The sequence below is a fragment of the Grammomys surdaster genome, unplaced genomic scaffold, assembly GCF_004785775.1.
Source record: "Grammomys surdaster isolate TR1022 unplaced genomic scaffold, NIH_TR_1.0 136, whole genome shotgun sequence".
NCBI classification, from domain to species: domain Eukaryota; kingdom Metazoa; phylum Chordata; class Mammalia; order Rodentia; family Muridae; genus Grammomys; species Grammomys surdaster.
Genome location: NW_021604594.1, coordinates 6,539,645 through 6,547,377, shown reverse-complemented (window position 1 = coordinate 6,547,377; position 7,733 = coordinate 6,539,645). Strand labels below are relative to the sequence as shown.

General features: G+C 41.0%; 1 pseudogene; it reads right to left on the bottom strand.

Annotated features, from left to right (window-relative positions):
* Window positions 1–3,414: 3,414 nt before the first annotated feature.
* LOC114617424 lies at window positions 3,415–4,267 on the bottom strand (annotated as a pseudogene).
* Between the last annotated feature and the right edge of the window lie 3,466 nt (window positions 4,268–7,733).

The following is a 7,733-nucleotide window of genomic DNA, read 5'->3' as shown; positions in this document are numbered from 1 at the left end:
TAATTCTCAGACAGTTTCTGCAGTTTTCTTCTTAGTTGGGACTGAGACGTTTATCATCTCTCAGTCTTTGAGTCAGGAATCCCAGCATGGTACCACTAGGTCCTCACCTCAGGTATCTCATGTTCCTCAGGTTGTCTTGAATCTGTCAGCAGGGCAATACTTCCTTCTCACCTGAAAGCTCAACTAAGAAAGATCTGGGTCCACGTTCATGTTGCTGCTTGCTAGTAGGATTGAGTTCCTGGTGTATTGTTGAATAGAGGCCTCTGTCAGCTTCTCGTCATGTGAGCCACCTACAACAGCGGTAGTTCTCCCTTATAGTACACCAGACAGATACAGATGCCCAGATAGAGCCAAGGAAGTGATAAACTAACCAATGGAGTGATGCCTCAAAACATTTGTCACATTGCATTTTTTGAAAGGGGAAGGGGTTTCAATAAATTCACCCTATGGTCAAGAAAAGGTGATAACACAAAGGATTTACCACTGACAGGCATTTGCAGCCATCTTGCGGGCTGCCTACCACAGACAGGTTTTTTTTCTTTTTCTTTTTTTCCCCCCAGTGTATCTTGCCAGCTTCCTGAGTTTAGTGTGATCTTGTTTTATGTTAATTTTTATTAGGTCTCCAAATAATACAATCAGTTCTTCATAAACAACCAATTTGGGCATTTGAAAGACAGATACGCTTTTGTGAGTATTTAAACTCTTTTTGGTCATTGTCCTCTAATGAGTACTGCAAAAACAACTCTTACATAGTCTTGATATTAAATGATTTAAAGTATATGACATGAGCATGCTTTATGTGCATGTGCTCTAGCAGTTTACAGAAAGCAGTAAATCACATACAGATTATGAAGTGTGTGTGTGTGCGTGCGTGTGTAGGTTCTTCCTATGGACCCAGAGGGAATCTACATATTTCTAAGCTTGACTTTGAAGCCCACCACGTTACAACCTTTCTTTCTTCTGTGTTGTTCAGTGTGAAGACAGCAGAGTTCTTACACTTCCAACAGGTCTCAGGCCTTATCCCCACTTCCAAAAGCATCAGTAATGAATTATTGTACAGGCATTGCTAGGGCTCATAGCATTCATGTTCTCTTCTAAAATTTAAATTATGTCCTATGACTTGTCAATCAATTGATTCTGTAAAACAAAAATTACTGTACAACAAATATGTAGATATTATCATAGAAATTAACCATAAAAAAATAATTACAATTTCCTTCATTAGTTTACACTTTCCCCCACCCCTACCTATTACTATGCTTCTGGGATTCCTATACTTAGTTTCTCTCTCTCTCTCTCTCTCTCTCTCTCTCTCTTTTTTGGCAGTTTTGCTCACATATGAGATAAAATTTTCAAGTTTATCTTGCATGTTAAGATGTTAACAAGTTTTCTCATGCATGTTAACAATACATTTCCATCTGGAGATCTATTTCTTGTTTGATGAGATTATAATGCTGGGTTAAAACTATGAAATATATGAGAAAATATAGACCACTCAGTTCTTACAACTCAAGCTTAATCAAAACCATGAAAGAAAAACACAGAAAAGATATGCACATTTTTTTCTGTCATGCCCTTGTAAAGACTGGAATAATTTAATCAGAACTTAACATATTGAGATAATTTCTATGTCCTACAGGAGTTATATAGATTCAGAGATTGCCCCTATGTGCTTTCCTTTCCATCTTTGTGTGTCTAAATTATTTCCTCTATGCTAATGAATCCTCAGTCTGTAGATTTTTGCCTGGTTCTTGGTAGATAGATTCTATCCAATCTACGGTTTATTTCCCATCACCTACTGTGGTGCTTAAAACTTAACTCACACTGCTCTTCATTCTTGTCATTCTTGCTTGAAGCTTTGTGAAGTCAGTACAGCTGCTGCATCCAAATGTGCAAACCATAAGCTCTCCCTTATTTTCACATCATGAAAACGGCAAAAGTTTACCTCGAGCATCCTTCTTCTTTAGAGAGTCTCATCACTTCTGGGAAAGTTCAGTCGCTTCCGTCATTTCTGAATTACTAAGCAACCAATCTGACGATTCCTTAATCGTTTGTGTTTAGTATTCTATATTTTATATTGACATCTCTGTACAGATAAACAAATATTTAATATTTACTGATTTATAATATTTATTTCTCCCTCTTCAGTGAAATAAGGGGATGTCTTTTTTTGGTTTTTAAAGATTTATTTATTTATTTTATGTATATGAGTTCACTGTAGCTGTCTTCAGACACACCAGAAGAGGGCATCAGATCCCATTACAGATGGTTGTGAGCCACCATGTGGTGGCTGGGAATTGAACTCAGGACCTTTGGAAGAGCAGTCAGTGCTCTTAACCGCTGAGCCATCTCTCCAGCCCACCCCTGCTTTAAAGATTTATTTACTTTATGTGTATGAAAGGGAGGTCTTGACATGCTTCATGCAGCTATCCACTGAGACATGTGATCCTCTCACCATGCTTGAATATTGGCCACAATTTTTACTTTGACCATGATGTCTTTGCTACCACTACAGCGTGGGAACTGATATCACTTGCTGCTGCCACAAACTTTTATGACCACACATGGCAGCTGGATCTACCAACTCTCTTAAATAACTGCTATGCAAAGGTCTGTCTTCAGGACTACTGGAGTGCAGGACCATCATGGAGGCCTTACGTGTCTGTGATGTCAGAAGCCTTGTTGCCATGTCATCCTAAAATGTTTAGTCACACACTCTGTCTTTGCATTCTAGGGAGAGGGAAGTGTTGCTCATAGTTTTGGCTCCTTTTGATTCTCAAGCCTGAGGCATGGGGAGTGGTGGTAGACTTGTATACAAAGTTGTAACCTTGAATTTCTAAGTTTTCTTTTGTAAAGATTTTATTTATGCATGTATCTGTGGCATCAGGGTGGAGATGTGCACATGAGTACAGTCACCCACAGGGACCAGAAGATGGTGTTAGATTTCCTAGAGCTGGAGCTATAGACAGACATAAGCCACCAGACGGGGGTACTGGATACTGAACACAGGTCCTCTGCATGTGTAGTCCATGTTCTTCACTATGAGCCATGTTTCCAGCTCTGAATCTCTAAATGGTTTATTCCATGTCTGTGCTTCCTTCTTTTCCAGATATGCAAGAAGACAACGTCACTACCATTTCCCCTGAGAATCTCCTGTGTATGTGTACCCTACAGAGCTCTGTTGTTGATCTGTTTAAAGTAGAGGACTTAGTGTCTCTCTTCCCATCACTTTTTGATTTCCTGAAAGGAGCAAAGACCGTCTGATGTCTCCTTGTCCAAGTGAAGACGAGTCATGAGATCAGGTATAGGTGGAGAAACATTTAACAGTACACAGTGTACCCGAAGCTTGGCTTTATCTTTGTCCCTCTTCACTTACTGGTTTTTTTTTTTTTTTAAACATACGAATCTGTTTAATTAGGTTGTAAGCAGATAGCACTGGAACTGAGGAACAGCTTTAATCTTTGGCAAAATCTGCAAGTCCACAGCTTTCTGATCAGCCTTTTGCTGCTCTGTAATCTCGTATTTCTCCTTTTCTGTGTTGAAGATCTTGCCTTCCTGATGCCTGGGCTTTCACAGCTGCTTCTTCTCGAAGTAAGCGTCAGTCAGGTGTTTGGGGATTTTAACCTCAAACTGATACCAACTTTTGTAGAGTTGGCAGTGACAAACTTCTGGTGTGTTCTGCGCAGAGGAACTCTGTCGATAGCCAGAGGTCCAGTCACAAGTAGCGAGCCACTGCCCAGCTGCTTCAGGAAAACCACCCTCTTGCCCTTGTGGTGCCTGGTGAGGATGATCAGAGCAGACCCAGGAGTGATGCTGGAGCGTAGCCTCCTCACGTGCTGACTTGAAGGGCTTTTTGCCGTGGCTCAGCAGCTTCCAAGGCACATCTTCTGTAGAATAATACCTAGGCATTTTTCGAAGCTTCACCACCTGGGTGCCACCGTTTGTCCCCACCAACTGTTTTTGTGACAGTAGCAAGGACCTTCTCCTTTTTCTTCTTCTTTTCAACCTTGGTCTTGGCAGCTGAGTATTTCCTTTTGTACAAGGCCTTTCTGGAATACATAGCTGATTGGGAGTACCTGCCAATTCCTCTAACCAGGACAGGGTTCCGGCTGCAATGGGGCTTCGCCTTCTTGAGTTTTTTTCTCTTAGGTTTACCCTTTTTAGCTGCACCAGCAGCCTGGGGACCAGAGGCAGCAGCATCACCGCCAGCCTCCTTGGCCGCAGGTTTCTTTTCCTTATCAGGCTTCTCTGCCTTTTCACCCGCCATCTTACAAGATGGGAAAGAGGACTCCTTACTGGGTTTTAAAACCAGTATCAAGACTTTTCTCTTCTCTACTTACTCTTATTTGTCACTCCCCCCGACCCCCAACCTTTGAGGGCTATTGCCTTGATCAAGACTGTCAAAACCCAGGATCCCTGTAGGGGCAAAGGTGTCTTGATGGAAATTTTGCACTTCTAACAATCTGAATTTGCCGCCTGCATTATATTACAGTCGGTGAATTTTCCTTAATGTCATTTTCATTATTTTACTCTTCTATAAAATTTTATCGCCGCTGGGCGGTGGTGGCGCACGCCTTTAATCCCAGCACTTGGGAGGCAGAGGCAGGCGGATTTCTGAGTTTGAGAGTTCGAGGCTAGTCTGGTCTACAGAGTGAGTTCCAGGACAGCCAGAGCTACACAGAGAAACCCTGTCTCGAAAAACCAAAAAAAAAAAAATAAATAAATAAATAAATAAAATAAAATAAAATAAAATAAAATTTTATCGCAGTTTCCCTCTGGGTACAGTCCAAGAAAGGCCATTGCTTGGTTTCTAGGCTGCAGTTTATCTACAAAACTTTGTCTTACTAGTTTCAGAAAGTTGTTTTTTAATTTTTTTGCCTCCATTAGTTACATTAACTCTTGCCTTCGAATTTATGCCACATTTCTTGTGACTACTGTCAGCCCCTCTATTTCTCGTTATGGAAGCAACTTCACTCATTTCTCAAGCTCTACTGTTATCTGTTGCTGGTGAAGGTGATTCAAACTGGTCTTCATTGCTTTAGTCAGTGTTTTTTCAACTTCTCTAAACATTAGGATCCCCCCCCCCCCCAGGGAGTAGGATTCATTCTGGAAAATTCTAATGACCAGGTCACATCGAATACCAAGGAAATTAGAATGTCTCGAAGTTGAATCTATTCATGAACATATTTAAATATACCCAGGTGATTTTAATGTGTGTAAAAGTTTGTTTTCATCTGTGACGGTACACTTTACTTTTACCATAACTTTGTACTTGGCTGCATTTGGTTCAATATGGGCCAAGTTATTTTCTTATGGTTCTCATTTACATGGTAATTTCCAAATATAAAGAAATGAGTTTGGGATGATCAAATTAGACTTGTTGGGTTGTAGCCAGATCCCTTAGTAATCCTACCGTTACTGCTGTTGCCACAGTCTACTTTGTTACTCAGAGTACTTTTGGTGCCAAATGTTGGGATTTGGTTTTCTTTGTTGCCCAAACCAATTTTCCAACAAATTTCAAAACTACTTGGTATCCTACACTTTAACTCAGTTCTGACATTAAGTTTGCAGAGTTACTTCAGACCCCATAGGTTAAGTGATTCAACCATACTTCAGGTGCTAACTGCATGACTGTGTAACTATTAACAACCTTCTTCTCCTGTTCAAGAAGTCAGGAAGTGCGTATACCTCTCTTACTCACTTTACTTGGGTTCTTTCCACACAGAAGTATTAAGAACAAACGGAAGCAAACATGCTAGAAATATAGGTAAGGCTTTAAGGGGATGGGGAGATGAGTACCTTTGCAAATGGAAGAGAGTTGGTGCTGAAAAACCAGGATGGACCTGCAGCAGAGGAAGAAGCAAGCCTTTATTGGCTAGTTGGCATGGGTGGGAGAGCAGTTATCTCACTTGAAGGAACTCAGAGCATAAGAGCAGAGGAACATGGAAGACTCCCTGATTTCTTTGGTGACTATTACTGCTCAAATGGCAGGGAGTAGAAGACCTGATCTTACAGGCAGTGAGCAAAAACGTAACTCAGACAGCTGTTAGCATAACCTGCAGTCAGGACTTACCTATAACAAAGCTATAGGGAAACTGAATAAGGCATCTTTCAGGTATGTGCTTCCATAAGTAGCGATCTTTATGTCAGGTAGGAGCAACTCCAGCTAGCGGGTATTTAGGTTTTATGGTAACATCAGATATATTATACAAGATACAAATGAATAGAGACACTGGAAAGGTACACAAGGAGATACATAGGTGTCAGGAAAACAAACCAATTGAGTAGCCCTGAGTAAGTTATGATAAATAATGAAGATGCTTCTCTCATGAAGCACTCATGGAATCCCAAGGGTTTTTAGGCCAAGTGTGGCAGCATGTGGCTGCAACGTCAGCTCCTTAAGAGGCTGAGGTTGGAGAATCATAAGCTCTAGTCTTGCCTCTTACCCAGTGGGCTCAGGTCCTAACAGTTTAGTAGCAATTTGTCTCAAAATGAAAATACAAATAGCAAATGACTGTAGATCTAGTTTAATAGAGGAATACTAACTTGACTAGCAAGGTCTTAGGTTCAGTTTCTGGATGCGCGCACATACACACACACAGATACATACACACAGACATACACACACACACCACAGAGAGAGACAGAGACAGAGACAGAGACAGACAGACACACACACACACACACACACACACACACACACACACAGAGAGAGAGAGAGAGAGAGAGAGAGAGAGAGAGAGAGAGAGAGAATGGGTGGATGGGTGGATGGGTGGATGGGTGCAGGGCTTTAGAAACTCCCTTCTAGGAATTGAGAACAAAGACTAAGTATTTGCCTCTCATATCCTTACCCTCTTTACCCCATCTCAGGGAAAGGGGGAGCAGCTGGAGGCAGAGTCATGCCTAGGGTGGTGGCTTGAGTAATAATGATCCCATGGGCTCATATATTTGAATATTTCATCCTCGTCCTCAGTTGGTGGAACTGTTTGGGTAGGATTTATTGGAGGAGATGGTCACTGGGGGTGGCTCATGCCTGTATATGTTCTTTGGCCAACCTTGGGCTCCTTGTCTAATATTCAAGAAAACGAAAGCCTAGCTATTTTGCTTTGCACAGAGACAAATTTCTTGAAGGAAATTTAGAGTTCCCTGTAGAACCAGGCTGAGGTCACCATTCCCAGGACTTGGTCAGAAACTCTTTTCTTGGCTTGCCTTCCTCTTCTGCTTCCTCCCTGCCTCATATCTCCTGAGAGCACTGTCTCAATAAATCACTTGTTCATGAACTCTTACTTCAGAATAGGCATCTTGGGAACCAAAGAGCTTATCTTTCCTTCAAAGCACAATAGTGAGCACATGCACGATTCAATGAAGATTTATTAGAGTGGGGAATTCTCAAAATAAATAGAAATACAACTTACCAAAATGCTAGTTGAAGGTACTGAAATATAATACATCCAGGGTTTCTCTATAGAATTACATATGCATTCTTAAACGCAACTTAGAAAATCCTGCACATATTCAAATCTCAGTTGAGTAGGAAATAATGGACTAGGTAAAATTTTATCAACAATACATATTTAAAAAATATCTTTGGTATAGTTTGGTGTCAAACAGTAGTGTCAAGGCAACTGCCTGTAACTATAACAAATGATAAACACAGCAGAAAACTGGATATCAAATCTCATATATCAGGATGTTAATAGGGATAATAAACACACGCACGCACGCACGCACGC